Source organism: Eumetopias jubatus, unplaced genomic scaffold, assembly GCF_037043125.1.
Source record: "Eumetopias jubatus isolate StellerSeaLion01/CBP00866 unplaced genomic scaffold, mEumJub1_p1.0 scaffold_9, whole genome shotgun sequence".
Taxonomy (NCBI): Eukaryota; Metazoa; Chordata; class Mammalia; order Carnivora; family Otariidae; genus Eumetopias; species Eumetopias jubatus.
In genome coordinates, this window is record NW_028274815.1 from 72812321 (window position 1) to 72837093 (window position 24773).

Below are 24773 nucleotides of genomic sequence, written 5' to 3' on the forward strand. Positions count from 1 at the left end.
GACATGGCCAAACGCTCCAAGAAGGTCGGAGCCATCAGTAAATAGCAGACCCATTATAGTGCCTCCCTCAGGAAAATGGTGAAGAAAATTGAAATAAGCCAGCACACTGAGTACACTTGCTCCTTCTGTAGAAAAACCCGGATGAAAAGACCAGCTCTGGGGAATCTGGCATTGTGGTTCTTTCATGAAAACGGTGGCTGGTAGTGCCTGGACCTATGACACCATTTTTGCCATCACAGTAAAATCTGCCATCAGGAGACTGAAGGAATTGAAAGACCAGTAGAAGCTACACCATTTGAAACATTGCTAGCCAATAATCAATAGGTTAATTTATGTTTAAAAAAAAGTTAAGGTTTGTGCGCGTGCGTGTGTGTATTTAATATTTTATTTATTTGACAGCACAAGCTGGGGGAGCGGCAGCAGAGGGAGAAGCAGGCTCCCCACTGAACAGGGAGCCCGATGCGGGGATCGATGGCGGGATCGATCCCAGGACACTGGGAGATGACCTGAGCCCAAGACAGACGCTTAACCGACCGAGCCACCCAGGACCCCCTGTTTTGTTTTTTAACTTCGATGTCTGGCTAGTCATTCCAGCATCATACAGTGAAAAAAACTACCCTTTCTCCCCTGAATTACCTTGCTGCTTACCAAAACTCACTTAACCATGGTGAGTGGGGTCTATTTCTGAACTCTCCTGTTTCCTTGATCTATGTGCCCATCCTTGCTCCTGGACTGCACTGTCTTAATTAAGGCAATCCTGACATCAAGTAGCAGAAGTCCTCCAGTGTTGTGAAGATGTTTCAGCTACTCTTGCTCCTTTGCATTTCCATATACATCTTAGTGTAGGCTTGTCAGTTTCTACAAAGAAGACTGCTGGGACTTTGGGATCATATTAAGTCTACATATCAGGGGCGCCTGGGTGGCTCAGATGTTAAGTGTCTGCCTTCAGCTCAGGTCATGATCCCAGGGTCCTGGGATCGAGCCCCGCATCAGCCCTGATTTGGGCTCCCTGCTCCATGGGAAGCTTGCTTCTCCCTCTCCCACTCCCCCTGCTTGTGTTCCCTCTCTCGCTGTGTCTCTGTCAAATAAATAAATAAAACCCTTAAAAAAAATCTACATATCAAATTTAGGGAGAATTAACATTTAGTAATACTGAGTTTTCTAGCCTATGTTCATGGTCTATCCTTTTATTTATATCTCACTTTAATTTCTCTCAAAGTGTTTTTTCATTTTCAGTGTAGCGATCTCACACATATTTTGTTAAATTTAACCATAAGCATTTCATCTTTTGATGCTATGACTGACCCTTGAACAACACAAGGTTTAGGGGCGTGACCCCCAACAGTGGAAAATCCCCCGTGTAACTTTTGACACCCCCAAAACTTAACTACTAATAGCCTACTGTTGACAGGAAGCCTTATCAATAGCATAAACAGTTCATTAACCAAATTTTGTATGTTATATGTATTAGATATTGTATTCTCACAATAAAGTAAGCTAGAGGAAAGAAATGTTAAGAAAGTCATAAGGGGGGGCGCCTGGGTGGCTCAGTCAGTTAAGCATCTGCCTTGGGCTCAGGTCATGACCCCAGGACCCTGGGATCGAACCCCATATCGGCCTCCTTGCCCAGCAGGGGAACCTGCTTCTCCCTCTCCCTCTGCCTGCTGCTCCCCCTGCTTGGGCTCTCTCTCTCTGTCAAATAAATAAATAAAATAATAAAGTACTGTACTATAAAAAAATCTATATTATAAGTGGACCTGTGCAGTTCATGCCTGTACTACTGAAGGGTCAATTGTATTATAAATTCATTTTCCAGTTGTTCATTACTGGTATATATAAATACAATGCATTTTTATATATTGACTTTATATCCTTCAAACTTGCTAAATTCATTGGTAGTTCTAACAACTTTTTTTTTTGTAGATTTCTTAGGATCTGATATGTACACAATCATGTCATCTTTTTCTTTTTAAGATTTATTTATTTTAGAGAGAGAGAGAGAGCACATGCTGGGGGAGAGGGGCAGAGGGAGAGGGAGAGAAATCTCAGTCTCCCTGCTGAACATGGAGCCCAGAACGGGCTTGATCCCAGGACCCTGAAATCATGACCTGAGCTGAAATTAAGAGTCAGATGCTTAACCAACTGAGTCACCCAGGCGTCCTACAATCATGTCAAAGAAAGTTTTACTTCTTCCTTTTAAATCTTATTTATTGCACTGACTAGAATCTCCAGTTATAATATTGAACGGAAGTGATGAAAGTAGACATTCTCACTTTATTCCTGATCCTAGAGAGAAAACATTCAATTGTTTACTATTAAGTATTATACTGGGGTGCCTGGGTGGTGCAGTCTGTTGATCTCCAACTCTTGGTTGATCAGGCTCTGTGTTCAGTGAGGAGTCTGCTTGAGATTCTCTCTCCCTCTCCCTTTGCCCACTCCCCCACCACATGAGCTCTTTCTCTCTCTCTCAAATAAATGAATCTTAACAAATATAAGTATTATATTAGCTGCAGGTTTTTTATTATGGATGCCTTTTCAGGTTGAAACACTTTTTAAAAAAATCTAGTTTCCTGGGAATATCATAAACAGGTGTTAAATTTTTTTTTAGAGACTTTATTTTTAAGTAATCTCTTCACCCAAAGGGGGCCTTGAACTCACAACCCGGGGATCAAAAGTTGCACGATCTACTGTATGAGCCAGCCAGGCACCCCATTTTTGGGGGGGTTAAATTTCATTAAATGCTTTTTCTGCTTCTATTGAGATAATCATATGATTTTCCTTCTGTTTTCTATTTTTTGGCAAATTACATTAATTTTTTTTAATTAAAAATTTTTTTCTTTCAAATTTTTATTTAAATTCTAGTTAGTTAACATTATACTTAATACCAGTTTCAGGAGTAGAATTTAGTGATTCATCACTTAACATGTAACACCCAGTGCTCATCATAACAAGTGTCCTCCTTAATACCCATCACCCATTTAACCCATCCTCCACCCACCACCCTCCATCAACCCTCAGTTTGTTCTCTATCATTAAGAGTTTTTATGGTTGCGTCCCTGTCTTTCCCTTTATTCCCCCCTTCCACATGTTCTTCTGTTCTGTTTCCTAAGTTCCACATAAAATTGAAATCATATGGTATTTGTCTTTCTCTGACTGACTTATTTCGCTTAGCATAATACACTCCAGCTCCATCCAACACTGATTTTTTTAAATTACATTGATTTTTGAATGTTAATCTAACCCGGCATTCCTGTATTTATTGCGTTCCTCACTTCATCATAATGTACTATTTTTGTTATAAATTAGAATTCTACTTGCTAATATTTTGTTAAAGAGTTTTGTAACAATGTTCATCAAGGATATTTGTCTGTAGTTTTCCTATCACTTTGGTTAATGCTGGCCTCTTTTTTTTTAAGATTTTATTTTATTTTTTAAAAGATTTATTTATTTGAGAGAGAGAGCATGCACTTGAGTGGGAGGAGGGGCAGAGGGAGCGAGAGAATCTCAAGCAAACTCCTTGCTGAGTGCAGATTCCCAACACGGGGCTTGATCTCACAACCCTCAGATCATGACCTGATGCGAAATCAAGAGTCAGATGCATAACTGATGGAGCCACCCAGGCGCCCCTTAAAGATTTTATTTTTAAGTAATCTCCACACCCAATGTGAGGCTTGAACTCAAAACCCCAAGATCAAGAATCACAGGCTCCACCGACTGAGCCAGCCAGGCACCCAATGCTGGCCTCTTAAAATGAGATGGAAAATATTCTTTCTTCCTCTAATTTCTGAAAGAGTTTTTATGGATGCATATATATATTTCTTTATTGAATGTTTGTAGGCATTCACCAATGAAGCCATCTGGGTCTGGAGGTTCTTTGTAGGAAAAAAAATTTTTTTGTAAAGATTTTATTTATTTGGGATGCCTGGGTGGCTCAATCAGTTAGGCGTCTGCCTTTGGCTCAGGTATACAAATAAATAATAATTTAAAAAATCTTTAAATAAAAAAAGATTTTATTTATTTATTTGTCAGAGAGAAAGAGAGAGAGCACAAGCCAAGGGAGTGGCAGGCAGCGGGAGAAGCAGGCTCCCCACTGAGCAAGGAGCTCCATGCAGGGCTCAATCCCAGGACCCTGGGATCATGACCTGAGCCAAAGGCAGATGCTTAAGCAACTGAATCACCCAGGTGTCCCAGTAGGAAAAATTTTAATTACAAATTCAGTATTTTAATAAATAGAAGGCAATTTGGATTTTCTATTTTTTGTGTCTGTTTTAATACTTGTGTCTTTTAAGAAATTTTTGTTTCATCTAAATTATCCAATTTATTGGCATAAAGTTATTTATAATATTTCCTTATATCTTTTTAATATTTGTAGAATACTTAGAGATGTCTTTCTTTTATTCCCGTTATGGGTAATTTGCCTCTTCCTTCTTTAAAATGACCAATCTAGCTAGAGATTTATGAATTATATTGTTATTTTCAAAAAGCCAAACTTTGTTTTTATTGATGTTGCTTTATTGCTTGTCTGTTTTCTATTTCATTGGTTTTCTCTCTTATTTTTTTTAAAGATTTTATTTATTTATTCATGAGAGACAGAGGAGGAGAGAGAGAGAGAGAGAGAAACAGAAGCAGAGGGAGAAGCAGGGAGCCCGATGTGGGACTCGATCCCAGGACCCTGGGATCATGACCTGAGCCGAAGGCAGACGCTTAACCCTCTGAGCCACCCAGGCGCCCTTCTCTCTTTTTTTTATAATTTCCTTTCTTCCACTTATTTTGGATTTAATTTGCTCTCCCTTTTCTAACTTCCTAATGTAAAAGCTTAGGTCAGTGATTTTAGACTTTTCTTCTCTTATAACATAAGCATTTAAACCTATAATATCCCTTCTAAGCACAGCTTCAGCTGCATTCCACACATTTTGTACTGTTATAGTTATCATTCAATTAAAAATATTTTCTAGTTTCCCTTATGATTTTTTATTGGCCCATAATTATTAAGTAGTGTGTTGTTTAATTTCCAAATATTTAAAGATTTTCTAGATAAGTTTTTGTTATTGATTTCTAATTTAATTTTAGTGGGGTCAGAGAATAAACTTGGGGTGATGTCAATTCTAAATTTATCAAGACTTGTTTCAAAACCCAGCCTATGGTCTATCTTGGTGAATGTTCTGTGTGCTCTTGAAAAGAATTTTGTTAGGTGGAGTGTTCAAGTTGGTTGATGGTGTTTTTCAGGTCTTGTCTATTCCTTCTGATTTTGTGTCCACTACTCTCAATTATCGAGAGAAGAGTATTGAAATAGCCAAACTTAGATTATACCATTAATGCTTTACTGTACTTGTTTCATCACATACCTATCCATCTATCTGCCCATCTGTCATTATTCTGATGCATTTCCAAATTAATTGAAGACTTTGTACACATTTTTCTCTAACTGCTTCAGTTACGTGTACTGTTAACTGAAGATCAATGTTCACTTAAAGCTTGTTCTTTTTTTTTTCAGTAAAACAAGAAGAAAAAAATTTAAGTGTTTGACAAGTACATACACTTGTGATACAGACTCTTATCAAGATAAATATAACTGGGGTGCCTGGGTGGCTCAGTCAAACATCTGACTCTTTTATTTTTTTAAGATGTATTTGTTCATTTAAGAGAGAGAAAGAGACAGGGAGGGAGAGAGGGGCAGAGGGAGAGAGAGACCAAATCTTAAACAGACTCTGCACTGAGCATGGAACCTGACTTGGGGCTCAGTCCCACAACCCTGAGATCATGACTTGAGCTGAAACCAAGAGTCAGACTCTTAACTCACTGAGCCACCCAGGCGCCCCAAGCATCTGACTCTTGATCTCAGCTCAGGTCTTGATCTCAGTGTTGTGAGTTCAAGCTCCACATTGAACTCTACACTGGGTCAGGACCCTACTTAAAAAAAAAAAAAAAAAAAAAGATTAATCTAACCATCATTTCCAAAAAGTTCTTTTTCCTTTCCTAGTCAATCCCAGTTCCCTGCAGATGCAATCCCAATTTTTATTTGTTTTCCAGTATACATTAGTTTGCCTACTCCAGCACTGAAGAGCAGCTTCATGGACATGCAACCCGTACAATCACACAGGACCCTATGCTTAAAAGGGTAACATACTTGGCATAATGCGAGCTGTAACAATCTTGAAATTCTCAGTATTCTAACAAGGAGTCCACGTTTTCATTTTGCAGCAGGCCCTGGAATTTATGTAGCTGGTCCCACTAGAACTGTCATACAAATGGAATCAAACCATATGTCATTTTTTGTGCAAAGCTGCTTTTGCTCAGCATAAAAATTTTTTGAAACTTATCATGCTGCATGTGTTCACAATTTGTTCTCTTTTATTGCTGAGAAGTATTGAACTGTATGAACATGCCACAATTTCTTTAATCCATTCTGCTATGGATGGACGGGTGGGATGTTTTCTGTTTGGTGCTATTATGAATAAAGTTGCTACAAATATTACTGTTACAAGTATTTTATGGACACAAGAATGCCTTAGAGTAGGTGTCTCAACATGAGGCACTATATTGGACTTTTGGATGGGATATTCTTCAAAATATTTCAAGGAGATTAGCCTCCACCCACTTAATCTACTCAGTCAGTCATTTAGACAACTCAAAAAAGACCTCCATACATTTCCAGCCCTTTGGGCAAGGCAGTACCACTTCTGACTAAGAGTTACAGCCTTAAATTATGGCACACCTTGATTTCAGCAAGATATTTTATCTAATTCAGTATTGCTATAAGATAAGATAGAAAAAGTGGACCATGTTAAGGCAGAAGATATCTCCTATCTGCTGGTGGGCAGATCCTAGGACCTTCCATCCAGCTTTCCTGCATCAACATATGTGAGCAGCTGTCAACTTACTGGAGGAAAGAAACTGCCCAGAAATTTTGAGATGGGGGCCCCTGGGGGGCTCAGTCATTGAGCATCTGCCTTCGGCTCAGGTCATGGTCCCAGGGTCCTCGGTTCGAGCCCTGCATCGGGCTCCCTGCTCAGCAGGGAGCCTGCTTCTCCCTCTCCCACTCCCCCTGCTTGTGTTCCCTCTCTTGCTGTGTCTCTCTCTGTCAATAAATAAATAAAATCTTTAAAAAAAAAAAGAAATTTTCAGATGCTTAAATATTTTTAGACCAATTTGACTTCTTTAACATAAATACTTGTTTTTATCAAAAGGATTCCAATAAAATCTTTTAAAGCAAAACAACAACAACAAAAGGGAAAGCGGACTACACAAAAGGTATGCTGGAAGAACGGAAATCAGGTCAATGGGCCTAGAATTTTGTGGTCGAGAGGGGAAAGGCTTGAGGGCAGGAGTCAGCTCAGGCAAAGCCTTGAGGCATGGTAAGGATTTTATTCTGTTGTAGGGAGAGAAGCAGGGGACAGACATGGGTTATGTTGTAGAAAGATCACTTCTGAATGCTTTGTAGAGATGCATGGTGTGTAGAGTGTAAGAAGGAAGATGAATTTAGAAGCTACTGCAGTAGTCTCTGTGAGAAATTATGTTAACCTGGACAAGACTAGTGGCCGTGAAGATGGAGAGAAGTACCAATACATAAGGGATGCATTTTTGAAGTTAGAGCAGATGGGACTTACTAATGCCAATGCAGAACATGAGGGTAAGTGAGGAATCAAAGATCACTCCTCGGCTCTTAGCTTCAGCAGCTGAGGAGGATAATGGTGCCATTTGCTGACAAGAGGAAGACTGGGGAGGAGTACTTGGGGTGGAAATGTCTGAGTGGCCCATTAATCATCCAAGCAGAGATGTCAAGTAGGGTGTGGCATATGGAAGTCTAAATTCATACAGAGTCATCTGTATAAAGATGGTATTTTAAAGCTAAGCCAGTATACCAAGTAACTAAGGAGAATGTAGGTAGAAAAAAGAGGAAGGAACCCTAAGGTACTCCATCATTTAGAAGTTGAGCTGGAGAGGAGGAGCCAGGAAAGAACATTGAGGAGCAGTGGCCAATGAAGTAGGAATAAGCTAGGAGAAGGAGCGTCACAGAAGCCAAGAGAGAAGGGTTTTCAAAATACAGTTAATGGTCAACTGTGCTGAATGCCACTGAGAAATCAATAAGATGACATAGAGGAGTCCATTGGATTTTGGTAATTTTGGTAGAATCACAGCAAGCATGGAGAGAAATTGACAGGAAATAGCAATCGAGGAGAGAACATGTGCAAATAAGTCTTGCAAAATGTTTTCCGAGGGGACAAGGAAAATGGGGTAGCGCAATGGGAGACAGAGACAGGGAAGGGTCTTCTTAATCTGAGACAGCACAACAGGTGTACATGGTGTTGGGAGTGACCCAGGAGGGAGGGGGTCGCTGATGCAGGACAAAAGAGGAGTAGTTGAGGAAGGGGCATCCTCGAGAAAGGGAGAAGGGAAAGGGAATGGGACCCAGAGAGGAAGGGGTAGCCCTGGAGAAGAGCAGGGGCAGCTTTGCTCTTCTTCCAGAAGGATGGAAGCAGATGCAGGTACACCAGCTAATGTGGTCGTGGGAGAAAGAAAGTTCCATTCCCACACTCCTATTTGATCACGGATGTATGAGGTGAGGTCACTGGCTGAAAGAAGGGTATGAAGATGAGATGTGAAAATTATTAGTTTATGTTTTTATTTTGACATAATTTTAGATTTACAGAAGAGTTGAAGATGTAGCACAGAGTCCTCAGTGCCCTGTACCCAGTTTCCCCTAGTGTTAACACCTTAGAGGCCCATAAGAACTAAACATTGGTACAATATTATTAGCTAAGCTATAGACTTTATTCAGGATTTCCCACTTTTTCCACTAATGATCTTTTACTGTTCCAGGTTCTGATCTAAGATCTCATATTGCATTTAATCATCATACGTCATTAGTCTCCTTCCATCTGTGACCATTTCTGTCTTTCCTTTTCTCTCATGACCTTGACACTTTTAAAAAGTACTACTATGGGGCGCCTCGGTGGCTCAGCCGTTAAGTGTCTGCCTTCGGCTCAGGTCATGATCCCAGGGTCCTGGGACTGAGCCCCGCATCGGGCTTCCTGCTCCGTGGGCAGCCTGCTTCTCCCTCTCCCACTCCCCCAGCTTGTGTTCCCTCTCTCGCTGTCTCTCTGTATCAAGTAAATAAAATCTTAAAAAAAAATTAATTAAAAAAAATAAAAAGTACTACTAGTCAGGGGCGCCTGGGTGGCTCAGTCGGTTAAGCATCCGAGTTTTGGTCAGCTCAGGTCATGATCCTAGGGTCGTGAGATGTCCAGCCCTGCTCTCAGTGCAGAGCCTGCTCAAGAGTCTCTTTCTGCCCTTTCACCTGCCCTCTCTCTCTCTAAAAATAAATAAATAAAATCATAAAAAAAAAATCTACTAGTCAGTACTCTTGAGTATAGTACAGCTTTGTGGAATGTCCCTCAGTTGGGGTTTGTCTGATATCTTCTTTTCTTTTTTTTAAGATTTTACTTATTTGAGAGAGAGAGAGAGAGAGGGAGCGCACAAGTGTGGGGGAGAGGCAGAGGGAGGGGGAGAAGCAGGCTCCCTGCTCAATGCAGGGCTTGAACCCAGGACCCTGGGATCACAACCTGAGCTGAAGGCAGATACTTAACCTACTATGCCACCCAGGCGCCCTCTTCATTTTATTTTTTTATTTAAAAAACTTTTTTTAGGGGTGCCCCATTTGCTCAGTTGGAGGAGTAAGTGACTCTTGATCTTGGGGTTGTGAGTTCGAGATCCATTTTGGGTATAGAGATTACTTAAATAAATAAAACTCAAACAAAGATGATTAAACAATTTTAAAGCAAAATCTCTGACAAATTTATTTACTGATTCCACTAATCTACACCCAATGAGGGGCTTGAACCCATGAACTCGACATTAAGAGTCACAAGCTCTTCAAACTGAGCCATTCAAGTGTCCCTGAGAATGTCATTTTAGAGTGGGACAGTGAACTTTCCTGGAAAACGTGATGGTATTTGCCAGGCAGTGTTGAGTGTTCTTCTGAGCTTTAAGGTCACAAGTCAAAGTGAAATCCCTCCGGGCGCCTGGGTGGCTCAGTCAGTTAAGCGTCTGCCTTGGGCTCAGGTCATGATCCTAGAATCCCGGGATCCAGCCCCAGGTTGGGCTCCCTGCTCCGCGGGAAGCCTGCTTCTCCCTCTCCCTCTGCTGCTCCCCCTGCTTGTGTTCCTTCTCTCGCTGTGTCTCTCTCTGTCAAATAAATAAATAAAGTCTTAAAAAAAAAAAAAACCCAAAGTGAAATCCATCAGCTACATTGTGCGATTTCTTCTAGCAAGAACCAGCTGTTCGGGTACAAGCTCTGACGGCCAGGGAGTTGGGGTCAACAGAGCGGGATATTCCAGGTCAACAGGGCAAACAAGAGAAAGACCAGATGAGTGTGGAAGGTGTCTGCAGAAGCGGGATGACAATGCCGGGCCATGACCTAAGCAGGGCTCGGAAGTAAGGACGAGAGGGGACAAGTGTCTGTCGGACAAAAGAGAAGAACGACGACAACGGGGCTCATAAGCGAGGAGCCGAAAGGACAAGCGGTGACAGCAGGGCATTTGAAGGAGCTGGATGTTTCGAAGGACGGGAGTAAAGAAATAGTCCGGACATGACAAGCAGAACACCCAAGGACATCCCCTGGCCCTGAGGTGCCTGGGAGGTGAGGGGAAAAGTAAAAGCAGCTTCCACACGCGGCAGGAGCCGGGTTCACTCACCGTCTGGAGGCGGAAGGGCTATTCACGGAAGAGGAGGCTACCAGGGTGTTTGATGGGGACAGAGCAGGAGTCAGTAAGAGTGCGATGGGAGGGGGGGGCAGAGGGGGACTGGATGAGATTAGGTGAGGAGCTCAGTGGTCCTGGGATGAATGGCCATTGTGACATTGGGTGACCTAGAAGTCTTGCTCCTCTGGCAGTGACCAGGGCAAATGGGATATAAAGCATGGTCTGACCAGCCTGGCAGGCTCTTGGAGGGAGATGGGAAATCAGCCTGAGGTGCAGAGTTTGAGTATGAATACAAGGGTCAAGTAACTTCACGATGACTGCCCTGCCCTGCAAAGTATCATGGCGGGTGGTGGCAATCTTTGGAGGGAGGGGTGGAGGTGCTCTCTCGGGGAAGATACAGTGAAGTAGGGGCTGTGGGGTGACCAGTCTTAGCTTACTCACCACCTTGAATGATTGAGTCGTGATCATTAGTAAGTACCGAGCATTTACTTTGTGGATGACTTAACCATTCAACACCAACAGTGTTCTTAGAGCTGGCTGGTTTCAGAAACTGTGTTGTGGCCTAGACAGAAGGAACTAGAGTGTGGCAAACAGAGATGGACCTTTACCCTCACCTTATCAGAATCAGAGAGGGGTGGGGTCTTTATGATGGTCATATACAGTGTATGCAACAGCCCTGATGAACCTGAGAGCTTATTTCAGACAGCGTTCAAGTTTAATGATGTCTCCAAAGCAACCAGGTATACATACACAATTCTGAGGAAGTTCCCCGTCCCAATAACTGGACAGGGTCAAACAGGACTGTCACCAGGGTTCTCACATTGCTGGTTGAGAAGGAACACACTGGCAGCTTGCAAGGCACGAGAAAGAAACAACAAAGGAAAAATACACACTTACATGGCTTTCCTTTCCGGAATTATCTGTCCCCATAGGGTCTCCTGAGATGTCCTAGAAAATCAAGGTGTGTGATAAAAATGAAGTAAATACCATAAACTTAATTTCATTGGCACTCTTACTCAGGTGAGTGGGTTATCAAGTGTCATGGCCCAGATGAACCTCTTATAACACACATCACTGTATATAATACTGACTCGGAATGTACCCAGTTTGATAATGTTCCTGGGAGATTCTAGGCTGTCCCCAGCTGCAGTGCTAGGGGTCAGCAGTCATTGAGGACTGAGTGTATTAGAGGGAGAATTAGGGCCATGAACTGGTAGAAGAATGTGAAAGAAGGACATAAAGGAATGTGGGTAGAGGAGGGAGGGGGATATGTCATACCTTATTTGGTTCCCTCTTTGTTAAAAAGAAAAAAAAAGGGAACTTCCAGAAATCTGTAGAGAAGACTATGAACCAATAAAGTAATTACTACATTTCCATTTCCATGCAGGGTTTATTACGTCAAAAAGATAGCCAGGGGGCGCCTGGGTGGCTCAGTCATTAAGCGTCTGCCTTCTGCTCAGGTCATGATCCTAGGGTCCTGGGATCAAGCCCCAAGTCCAGCTCTCTGCTCAACAGGAGCCTGCTTCTCCCTCTCCCTGCCGCTCCTCCTGCTTATACTCTCTCTCTCTGTGTCAAATAAATAAATAAAATCTTAAAAAAAAAAAAAAGATAGCCCAGAAAAAAAAATAGCATGTGGGTCTAAATGCTACAAATAACTCATAGACTATCTCAGACCGGTGGGTTAGTTAGCCATCTTGACATGGAGGACATCACATTTTGCTTCTATCCTTGGGTGCAAAAGGCTTTTTAGGGGAAAGCAGTGGCCCCTTTGAATGGCAACGGCTAAGCAGTAGAATTATAGGGGTATAGGAGAACACAGGCGTAGCTTGGTTTGTACATAACCCAAGCTGGCTCACCCCTACAGAAATCAGCTGTTGAAAAGCACAGGTAAATTTATTTGATGCATGTTATTGGGCATAAAATGGGGGCAAAAATGTGAAAGCTGGCCTGTAAGTAAGACTCAGGGGGACCCAAAATTACCTAAGGAGAATCGTATTTCAGAGCCAACTGGCAGGGAGGGGAGATAAAATGATTCTGTTTTAATCAACAATCAAACTGGGAGGCTCCACACTAGTTCTGTGGAGATTCTAGTCCAACAAGACAGGGTTCTTAGTGTTCAAGGTCCTCATGCATTCCCTTGAGGAGTGTCTAGCTTCAGGGCGGAGACAGATACCCGCACAGAGAACTCAGTGCCCAGAATTAATAGACTCAGGATTGGTCTAGCTGCTCTCCAGTTCTAAATTATTAAAAATGTTTATGAAACAGATTGCTTTCTTTTTTGCAGCTTATTTTTCAGATTCTTCTTACCCTCGAGGGTTCTTAGAGCCTTATTTGGCTACTGATCGGAGATCTTCCTCACCAGGTAGTTCATTCAGCTGACCAATTAAGAAAGGAAGAGAAGGGAAAACGAATATTTGGTAAGCACTCCCCCAATGTGCTTTTTTTCACATTATCTTATTTAATCTTCACAGAGACTATATCTTTTATTTCCATTTTACAAATGAGAGGACTGGTTAGGCACAGTAAGGTAATGCCCAAGATGAGCTGAATGATCGATTCGAGAATGGTGGTGCTAAGGCCTGACCCTAAGCTGTACAACTCCAAAACCCATGTGCTTTCCCCACACAGTTTCAGTGCCATCAGCCCTCAGCGCTATGTCTTAGCAGTCATAAACCTAGAGAAATATTTATTTGTGTATCAGATAAGCTCTGGTACTTAATAATTTCTGATTGATTCCCAACGAAGCTTGTAGTTAGGTGCTCACCTTTATAGGGGCTTTCATTCTTTGAAATGGGATATCATACTTTCTAACCAAAGGACTATAAAATATTTGTACTTTGTTTACTTCTTGTAAAGACACCCAGAAGAATGAAAGCAATAAAGCAGCCAAGCCCTTGTAACCATAGGAACCTTCCCTGTCTGCTTCCTACTGGGGGTTGGTAACGGAGAGGGGACCCTGCCTGGTATCCATGACTCCTCACTCACTTTGGGATGATGCTGACTTCTGACTCCTAGCAAATGATTCATAGAAAAAATATCCTGGATTTATATCCACGGAAGCACTGAAGCATAGGTATGTTGTGCGTGGGTGTAGGTATGTTTGCGTCCAGATTGCTCAGAATTCAGAAGCTGTATTGGTGTGGGTCAAGAGCCATACTACATTGACCCATCCTCCCATCATTTTTTTTTTAAAGATTTTATTTATTTATTTGAGACAGAGAGAGAGAGAGCACAAGCAGGGAGGAGGATCAGAGGGAGAGAGAGAAGCAGATTACCCGCTGAGCAGGGAGCCCGACAAGGGGCTCCATCCCAGGACCTCGAGATCATGACCTGAGCTGAAGGCAGATGCTTAACTGACTGAGCCACGCAGGGCGCCCCGCCCCCGGGGTCATTTTTTAAGAAAAGATTTATTTAGGGTGCCTGGGTGGCTCAGTTGGTTAAGCGACTGCCTTCGGCTCAGGTCATGATCCTGGAGTCCCAGGATCGAGTCCCACATCGGGCTCCCTGCTCAGCAGAGGGTCTGCTTCTCCCTCTGACCCTCTTCCCTCTCATGCTCTCTGTCTCCCATTCTCTCTCTCTCAAATAAATAAGTAAAATCTTAAAAAAAAAAAGATTTATTTATTTTCAAGAGAGAGAGAGAGGGAGAGGGCGGGAGAGAGAAACCCAAGCCGACTCTACTCTAAGCCCAGAGCCTGATGTGGGGCTCTATCTCCCAACACTGAGATCAGGATCTAAGCTGAAACCAAGAATCAGAGGCTCAACGGACTGTGCCACCCAGGTGCCCCTCCTCTCATCATTTTTGAGGGCAATTCCAGATGGAAACTTGAGTTAATAAAACCCTCTGATTCCCCCAGAAACTTTCTCCTCTGTTGCCCCACTTTGGTTCTCTTTGAAGGCTCTCGACTACAGATCAGTTCTAGTTGTATGGAGATAAACTCTAACCCGGTTAGGTATTCCCTGCCCCATCCCACAGAGACCCAGCCCGGTGGACTCCTGCTCTGCGCTCCCTCCCTCATCTGTGACTGACGCCCTTGCGTGGCTCCGCCTAATTCACACCCCCAGACAGGACCCTAGGTTCTCTGGCCCTTTCCCCAGACTCAACCCTAGGCCCAAGCTCCCTGCTAGGAAACGATAAAGACAATGTACTAGTGATGGAGACCTCCCAGGTTAGATATTTTCATTTTAATACAGTTTTCTTTGAGACAATGTTTCATCCAAAAGAGGCACAGAAGTTGGTTTTGAGGGAGGTGTTTGAGGCAGTAGGGTCCTTTGCTACCTGTCAGATCACCCCTCTAAAGCACAGGCCTGGCTGGGGATTAATTTGTGACTTGTTTACTTAATACATATTTACTAAGCACTTATAATTAATTTAAGCTGTGCAACTCTATGCTAAGCATTATTTGTATCCAAGAAGTAAAAGACATAGGCTCTGTTCTCAAGAACCTCCAGCCCAGGGTGCCTGGGTGGCTCAGTTGGTTAGGCGACTGCCTTCGGCTCAGGTCATGATCCTGGAGTCCCAGGATCGAGTCCTGCATCGGGCTCCCTGCTCAGCGGGGAGTCTGCTTCTCCCTCTGACCCTCCCTCCTCTCATGTGCTCTCTTTCTCTCATTCTCTCTCTTTCAAATAAATAAATAAATAAATCTTTAAAAAAAAAAAGAACCTCTAGCCCAGTTGGGAGAGATCCGAAACATGTGAAGTTAAAAAATAAACGGTTACATATTAACAACAGACAATAAAACTAGAGTACAGCACTGAGCTTTCCAGAAGAAAGGTAAGTCATGGTGCCCAAATCCATCATGAGACTGGGGTCTGGGGAGTCCATAAACTAATCTCCAGAAGAATCTTTCAGGGGATGTTAATTGCTTTTCTTTAGGCTCCAAAGTTATGTCTGAATACTGATCTCCTGAACACCAAGGAAAATTATTATTATTTGAACATATTTATGGCAGACGAACAAGAAAGCATTTAGCTAAGAGAACACTTTGGTTAAAAATTAAGGATGTTATTATTATATTTTAATTTCTCATGCAAGTCCAGTTCTAACAAATGGTAACAATTTGGACCATAAGCGATAACATTTCAATAATTTGTGAAATCATAACTAGCATATATGCATTAACTCATCGAATGCTGTTGTCAGCCCTAAAGTGTTTGTCTTAGTCATGAAAATGGAGAGAAATGTTTGTGTTTCAGATAAACTCTGGCAGTTAATAACTTCTAATTAATTCTAAAAGGAGCTTGTAAGTGGGTGCTCATCTTTATAGGGATCTTCATTCTTTGAAATGGGTATTAGCCTTATTGCCTCCATTTTATAAATACACAGAGGATAGTCAGGTAGTTTCCCGAAAGTAGAGGCAGTAGGTAGAGAACTACCACTTGCCCCCAAAGCTAGCTCTACCCAAAATCCATGTCTGGTTGGTAGAAGCACAGTTTTCTTTCTTTTTTTAAAGTTTTCTTTTTCTTTGTTTTTTTTAGAGAGAGAGTCAGTGAGTGAGCAAGAGAGTGTGAGCAGGGGCGAGGGCAGAGGCAGAGGAAGAGAGCTCCCAGGACCCTGAGATCATGATCCAAGCCAAAGGCAGACGCTTCACGGACTGAGCCACCCAGGCGCCCCAGAAGCACGGTTTTCTGAGGCTGGTAACTTAAGAATCTCCAGTGGAGGGGAAGGCTAGAGGTGAACACGGCATCACCTGCAAACCCCTGCAGGGCAGTCAGCTTTACTGGATGTACCTCGTCTCCACATGGACTTCAGGTTCCCCTCAAACCTACATGTATCAAAAAACCCTAAAACTGATTTGTAATTATAAGAACCGTACCAGTTTGGAAGAATATCTAGAAGCGTAAAGAAGAAAACCATAATCAGGGGCACCTGGGTGGCTCAGTCAGATGCATTTTTAGCCTTTTGTTCCTTAGTTATGCTTTGCTTTTCTGAAAGTGATTCTGTTTAAGCTCCCCCCTGCTCGGCATGAGTGTGTGGCTCCTTGGACCCTTGTTACCATTGACGGTTATCATCTTATAAATCTTTGTCAGCGTGATAGGCAAAAACAAAACAAAACAAAACAAAACTATCTGGCCATTGTTATAATTTGTATATCCTTGATAATTAATGATGTTAATTTTTTATTAATCATGACTCTTTCCTTTAAATTATGTGTAGGTGTCCTTTGCTTACTTTCTATTGAAATCTCAATGGTTTTTATTTATTTTTTAAAGATTTTATTTATTTATTTGAGATAGAGCAAGAGCGAGAGCACAAGCGGGGGAGGGGTAGAGGCAGAGGGAGAAGAAGGCTCCCCGCTGAGAAGCCTCCCTCCCCCCCCACCCTGCAGGGTTCTATCCCAGGACCCTGGGATCATGACCTGAGCGGAAGGCAGACGTTTAACCAACTGAGCCACCAAGTGGCCCCAAAATCTTAATGGTTTTTTTAAAATCAACTTTTATAAGCAGCTATGTGACAATACTTTGTCATATTTATAGACAAGTGTTTTTCCCAGCTTCTTGTTTGACTTGTACTTTTATTTTTTGGATTTACAGAAGATTTCTATTTTCATATGGTTACATCTATCAGCCTTTTTAAGGTTTTTTCTTCCATGACCATTAACGCTTAGAAACATTTCTCATCCAGAAAGCACATAACTGATAAAATTTTCTCCTAGTTCTTAAAAATGATATATTTGCAGTAATTCTTTAATTCATATGGACTTAATCTTAGAGCATGGCATGAGGTCAGGATTTAAAATAATACATTAAAAAATAACCCATTTTCCCAATATCATTTAATGAAGTATCCATCTCTTTCCAACAGAATCATGATACTTCTCTCGTCATTAAGTTCTGGTCTGAGTCTAATGGCATTTTATTAATTTCCATTCACTTGTATATAGCTCTACATTCTTTTCCCCTTTTTATTTATACATTAGCTTTATTTACCCAATAGTGAACTTCTTGACTAAAGAGGGTTTCTTTTTACTTAGTCATCTGTCTTTCTAATCACTGTCTACTGGATTATCTGCAGTGCTGGGCACTGGGGATCTTCAGAGGGACAAGACAGGGTCAATCTGCTCAGGGAATTCACAGCCCAGGACTCGGGCAGGTTGAGCGGACTACAGGAAAAATAAGGGGTGTGGTATAGAAATGTCAGGGTGCTAGGAGAGCAGAGACGGCTTTACAGAGAAGGGGCTGCTCAAACGGTCCAGGAGGCGAACAGGAATTTGTCAGGCCAGCAAGTGGGGAAGTGCATTTGGAACAGAGGGGAGAGTTCACACAGAGGCTGAAAGATGGGGAATCTGTGTGACAAGTTTGGGAAGCCAAAAGTAGTTGCATAGAGCTAGATCTCCAGGGGCATCCAGGGAGATGGTAGGGATGGGGCTGAAGGTAAGAGCCAGATGACTGGGGAGTTGGGATTTTATCTAAGTGATGAGTAATCCAGGGAGTGATGTGGCCAGAGATGGGGAGAAATTCCTTTGCTAGCGATACAGAGGACAGATTGGAGGGGCAGAGGGCTGAGACGACAGAGACCATATCAGAGTAGAGAGCAAACAGGGGCCTGAACTGACGCTGGCAAGGAGGAGGTCCTGGAGAAGAGAGTGTAAACCCGTGTGGGGCTTGGGAGGTAAAACCAATAGGATGTAGGAGATTTAAAAAAAAAAAAAAAAAAAGAGGAGCAATTTAGGATGATTCTACTCTTGGGACTTGGGGACTTGGTGATGGGGTAAATGGTTGTCCTATTTACAATGACAAGGAGTGAAGGGGAGGGAGCAGGTTTGGTGGTAGATACCAAGGAGAGAATGAGTCCATATCTGAGTCTGAGGTGCTTACTATACAACTAGGCACAGATATCTAGTATATTTGAGGAAAGCACACGTCTGGGGCTAAGAAGAAAGTTTTGGGATAGGTACATGGATAGATATTAGAGTCTTCAGAATCTAAGGTCATAACTGGAATTATAAGTACATATGAATTAATCAGCCAGGAAGGCAAGAAAAGAAAGCTGACGTGGATCTCTGGGAACACTGATATTTGGAGGAACTAGAGCCTTAAGGAGTATCGAGAAGAAACAATGGGAGGGCCAAACTAGCAGAGGACAGTCGAGCTAAGGAACAGTTAAAAAACACTGATAGGCAGAGGTCAAGCTAAGGCAAGAACTAAAATTGCCCATTGTGTTTGGCCACCAGGAGGCTGTGGTGATCTTAGCAAGAGAAGTTTCAGTGGAGTGTTGGGGGCAGAATACCGAGTAGGTGGGAGTGAGTGGGACATGAAGAGGTGGAGGCAGGGAGCACGGCCTCTCCCTCACCCTGGAGTGAAAACTGGAGGAAGATACTCTTCAGGTCTACAAACATTTGAGAACCTACTATGCCTCAGTCATCACGCTGAAAACACGGGGGGTGGGGGGGTGGAGGCTGAGGAAGGGAGAGGAGTGAAGGAGACTGCCATGGTGAAGTGCTCATGCTAATGAAAGAGACAACAATAATACACTAAAATAAACACCGAGGTAGGGGTGAAACCACCAAGGAGGAACAGAGGAAGGATGAAGGTGCATGGGAATGAATGGTGCGAGATGAAGATGCATTTAATCAGGGTACCCAGCAACATTGGCATCCTGGTCCTAACGAGCCGCCCCTTCCTACATCCACTCAGGTCCCCCTCCAACTCATTCTTTACACAACACCCAAAGGAATCTTCCAAAACCCAAATCCAATTACCCCATTCCCATTCCAGTGGCTTCCTGTTGTTCTAAGGACAAAACCCTAATCCCTAACACCACCAAGGCCCTCACGGTGTGGTCCCCGCTCCCCGTCCAGCCTCCCTGGGGCCCTTGCTGCCAAGGGCCCTCTTCTTCCCTCTGCTCCTCCAGCACACTGTGCTCCCCCTTGCCCCTCCTTACCCCTGTAGGGCTTTGACCATGCTTTGCCCACCCCTCCAGTCTGAAATGTTCTGCCCCCTCGGTTTTGTCTAATCAATACCTACTCATCCTTCAGACATCAGCATGATCACTGTTTCCTCAAAGAAACCTTCACTGACCCTACAGACAGGTCTGATTCTCCTAGAGTCCCCCGTAGCTATCTCTTGTTGTACTTTTTCCCAACATAATTTTGTATTTCGGGGAGTATTTGAACAATGTCCCTCTCTCCTATCACACTAAGTTCTGTAGAGCAAGGACCAGGTCTTTGTTGTCCATTATATCTTCAGTAAGTAATGCAATGCATTGTTTATATAGACAATAAATATGTTATAAGTGAGGCTTTGGCCTCAAAACCCAGGTTTGGGGAAAGTAGACCATATGAGGAACCACTTCTACATGGGGTGTAGGAGACCTAAAGCCAAGAACCCAAACAGACCTGCATTTCCTTCTTCTCTCCTCATTTCTCACCTGACTCTTCGCTTTTCCCACTCCAGCGGAGCAGAAGGGCCAATGATTCAGGAGTGTGATAACCTAAGCAGAACCATGATGTTTGTTCCTGTGCTTGCAGGTTCTCAGGTCAAGGGGGATATATTTTTCAGGGTGGGCAAAATTTGAGCCCATTTGTCAGCTGAGGGGAAGGAGTCAGGAAAGAAGGTGAAGATATGGGAAAGAGACATAGTCAATGAAGCTCCTAGAGAGCAACCATAAATAGCCTCACCCACATCTGGCATTGCTGTTGGAGGACACTGTTGGAGGAAAACCACATCACAGAACAGCCTGCTACAAAAGGCTGGCACGCACCCAGGGTTGGTGGTTTGTAGAGCTGATGCTCCAAATGCACAAGGGGTGAAGGTGTTGCCAAAGTATAATTTTCGGGGCGCCTGGGTGGCTCAGTTGGTTGAGCCACTGACTCTTGATTTCGGCTCAGGGCATGGTCTCAGGCTTGAGCCGAGCCCCACATTGGGCTCTGCACAGAGTCTGCTTATGTTCTTTCTCCCTCTGCCCCTCCCCTGCCAATAAAATAAATAAATAAAATCTTTTTTAAAAAGTATAATTTTCAAAAATTTAAAAATGTGATTCTGATACAAATATGAAATGAACACGCATTAAAGATTCATCAATTCATGAGTGAACCAGTAAGACAGCAAAGCCTGTTCCAAGAGCACTGAGAAACTGGGTCTTTATAGGCAAAGAACAGGAATGTTAGAACACATTTGCTAAGTTAGATATAAAACCGGTTGATGTCCTACAGGGCAACAAAACTGTAGTTTATCCTTCCCATTGGACAGAAATAATTTGCATCTCTATTGGACAAAAATCTGTAAGCTAATGTGTAACTTCACAGTGTCTGGGCTGTAATCAATAGTAAATAGCAAAGTCAAACTTGGATTCTTTCTTCTAGATAAAGAAATCATCTTAAGTGAGCCCGTTAAACAGTGCTAAACACTGAAAGAGCAGTCATTGTCTTGCTTTATTTCCACATTTGGATAATTTTTCTTAATAGCTCTGAAGCTGCTGACAAGAAAGTGGTCCAGGTGGTTCTAGGAGGTGTAGAATGGAGCAGAGAAACGGGGAGCCAGAGGAAGCTGAGGGATGGAGATAAAAGAAAGGAGTGGTCAACAGCAGGCTGGCTAGATGAGGCCCAGGAGCAGGTGTAGTTAGGGAAGGAGAGTGAGAAGACGGGAAGAACGAGAATGTGTGCTGGGAGCTGAAGAGGTGGAACATTCTAGGGGCTCTCAGAGCTCAGGGTCCACGGCAGAAGCCTGGTGAAGCGGACTGCCGGGTTCCAAATCCGAGGAGCTGGGAGCATAGGTTTCATGTTGGATGTGTTGTCCACATGGATCTCGACTTCTAGTCCTTCCTGAATCAGTCAGGGTTTGCCCAGAGAAGCAGAAACTTTATGAATGGTATAGAATAAAGGATGTATTACAGGGATTATTTAGAATTACACAACTATGGGAACTGGTAGAAGACAGCACAGCAAAGCTGCTGCCTTTGGATCTAATGTTTGGCCTGAAGTCACTATAGGTCACCACACCGGCTGCCAGGAAAGAAAGCTGGATTTGACTTGAGAGCGAGGACAGATGGGAACTCATGAGGACAAACTGAAACCCAGGTGTTATTTTTACCCCTTCAAGCCTAGATGCTATGGGTGCCCTCCAGGAGATCCTGGCACCTTTCCTGGGAGCCACACACACTTGACCCAGCCCACGGAGAAGCTAAAGGAGTTCTGGTGGGAGCCACAAGTGCGGTGGGTCCTGGTGCTGCCTCTTGCCCGTGAACTAGCCGAGCACATGGACTGCATCAGTGCCTGGTGCCCTGCACCTGCCTTTAGACCCTTAAAATCATGGCTGATGGCCATCTTCCAAATACCACACACATTTCCCTTGTAGCCGACACTGGCCTGGAATATACAGGGAGATATACACAAATTATGGATACCTGCAACAACATGGATGCATCTCAAGAACATTATGCTTAGCAATAAAAGCCCGATAAAAAGAGTACTTATTGCATGATTCCATTTATATGGAATTCCAGAACAGGCAAAGCTAACCTAGGGTGATAGAAATCAGAACAAAGTTGCCTGGGACTGGGGTGGGACTGGGAGGGGAGAGACTGGTAAAAGGCATAAGGTAATTTTGGGGGGTAGGAGGTAATGGAAACGTTTGCTATTTTGATAGAGCTGTGAATTACACAAGCATATGCACTTGTCAAAACTCTCCGAACCACGCCCTAACATCTGTGCATTTTATTATATCTAAGTTATATCTCAATTTTTTACAAAATGAAAGTAAAGAAAAATGGTGCCCTGAGAGCTAAGGGCAGACTGATAAGCAACCAAGGAAAACGTTACGCGCTGTTTCCTTATATCTGTGTCCGGGCCACTTTCAAGAGACTACTCCCATCGATGCACATCCTTGCCCTTTGATGCGAAAAAGTCTGGCAGAGCCTGCGACTCCATCATACCTCACCTTCAGCCAGGAGAGAAATCAAGAGGAGAGAAGCAAGGAGGAGCCAAAACTCCCAATACAGGGACTAGGCAGATAAACTTAGGGTGGAACTGTAGAGCTGGGATTTTCTTTCCTTTTCTCCAAAACTTAAATTCACCGTTCAACAGATATGTGACTTCTAAACCCTCATCTAGCTCTCATTGTGTGTGTGTGAGGGAGAGACACATACACTTTCAAATAACGGAGATCATGGGAATCCTGCAGCTAGAGGACACCATTTCCCTGAACCCACAGCCACGCCAGCACCCGAACCCGGTGTCTTCTAGACTGGCCTCCTCATCGTGCTGTTTGCGTTTCTCGGAACATCACCAATAACAACAACAAAAATCTCTTTCACGCTGTTCGGCTGTGTGGGTGGGCCTCAATCTCAGTGTGCACAGAGTCCTCTCGCACCCGGCAGGTGGCTCAGGCCTGGGCGCCGGCACGCACAGCTGCTGATACGGAGGCAGAGGCCAGAGGTTTGCTCAGAGATCCCAGGGGGGCCAGGGGGTGGGGGTAGGGGGGGAGGCCCTGAAGGGGCGGGGCGTGGGGGCTCGGGCCTCTCCCAAAGCCCCCCCCCCCCCCGCCCCCGCTCTGCGCTCTAGCCTCAGCACGGCGAACAGACAGGACGAGCAGGTATCCTTAGAGGCCCCTACATCTTTACTTCAGGAGTCCTTTTACAAGCTCGGGTGAATTTTTAACTTCCCTTGGGTGCGATAAAAAACAAAGGCAGAAACTCAGACCGGTAACAGTGGCATCCTCACCCTCAGGCTGGTTTCTACAGCTCTGCCCTTTGTCCCCGAGTCTCCGCCCCTCCTGCGGCCCCAGGCCCCAGGGGCCCGCGAGAGGGGGATCACGTGGCTCGAATGGGGCCGAGCTCCTGGCAGTTTCCTGGGCTCCCTGCTGGGACCAGGCTTCCTGGGATTTCCGGCGGCTGCCCCCACTTTTTCTTTTCCCTTTTGTTTTTGTTGTTGATGTGGTTGTGTGCCCACAACCCTGGGATTCCTCCCACCTCAAGCTCCAGAATCCAATTTCTTAGATTTCACTATTTTTAAGGTCTGTGGAAAAAAAAAAAAAAGAAAAGAAAAGTTAAGCTAATATATTCTTACTGCACAAAGGAAGCTCTGTTGTTTTATTTCTCCCTAAAACTGATGCTCACCAGTACTTTTCAGATCTTGAAAGATGGGTGTACTATTTATTTGTAGGAAAACCACCAGACCAAGCGAGGGTGCTTTTTTTTTTTTAAGATTTTATTTATTTGATAGAGCACAAGCAGAAGGAGAGAGGGAGAAGCAGGCTCCCTGCTGAGCAAGGAGCCCGATGTGGGACTCCATTCCAGGACCCTGGGATCATGACCCAGGCTGAAGGCAGCCGCTTAACTGACTGAGCCACCCAGGCGTCCCAAGTGAAGGTGCTTTAAAAACAACCCAGTCTCTCAGAAACGTCCTTCCCTTTCCTTTCTCCGATACCACCTTTTTTAAAGACTCCTTTACAGAGCCCTCAAATAACTGAAGTTATCAGGAATTATTTCCTGGGATGTTTTTACTCTGGTGAAATTGCATGGCAAATATTTCATTAAACACTTTTCTTTCTTTCCAGACTACGATGGTAAATCTGGGAATCAGCCTGTGTGATATTATACAGGAAAACGGCTCTTTACACACACATGCCAAGGTATCTAGTAGATTCCAGATAAAGATGTATGAAGGAATGAATGAAGAACAGTCTGGGAGAAAAGGAGAAGCTGGGGATTTCTCATGGGAGAATTCCTCCCAGAATAATAAAGAATTGACGGAGTCAATAAAAATACATGTTTTCCTTTTTTTCTTAGCTAGTGATTGGGGAAATTTTTTGAGGAAAACATCACTGGAAATTATTGGAAAACATTTTTGGAAAGTTTAGGAGCCTGAAGAACTTTTAGATCCCAGAACAGCTGGGATGCCAGGCCTTATGAAGAAGAAGAGGGGTATGATCTTGGACTTGGCCCTGCCGACTCATCATGAACCTGGGGTGGGGGGTAGAAGACGCGTTGTTGTTCAGAATGTCCTGACAGCCACCTTCTCCTCTGGCTAGAGGGAGGCCAAAAACATTTGGTGAAATGTTGCCCAAAGCATCCCTCCCTGACCCCTGGCTGCTCTGGGGAACTAGGACTGATTGCTCAGTTCACCACACAGACCTAAG

At 43.6% G+C, this 24773-nt stretch overlaps 1 pseudogene; it reads left to right on the top strand.

Annotated features, from left to right (window-relative positions):
* The first annotated feature begins 3 nt into the window (after positions 1-3).
* Positions 4-283, top strand: LOC148163557 (large ribosomal subunit protein eL43 pseudogene; annotated as a pseudogene).
* The last annotated feature ends 24490 nt before the right edge of the window (positions 284-24773 follow it).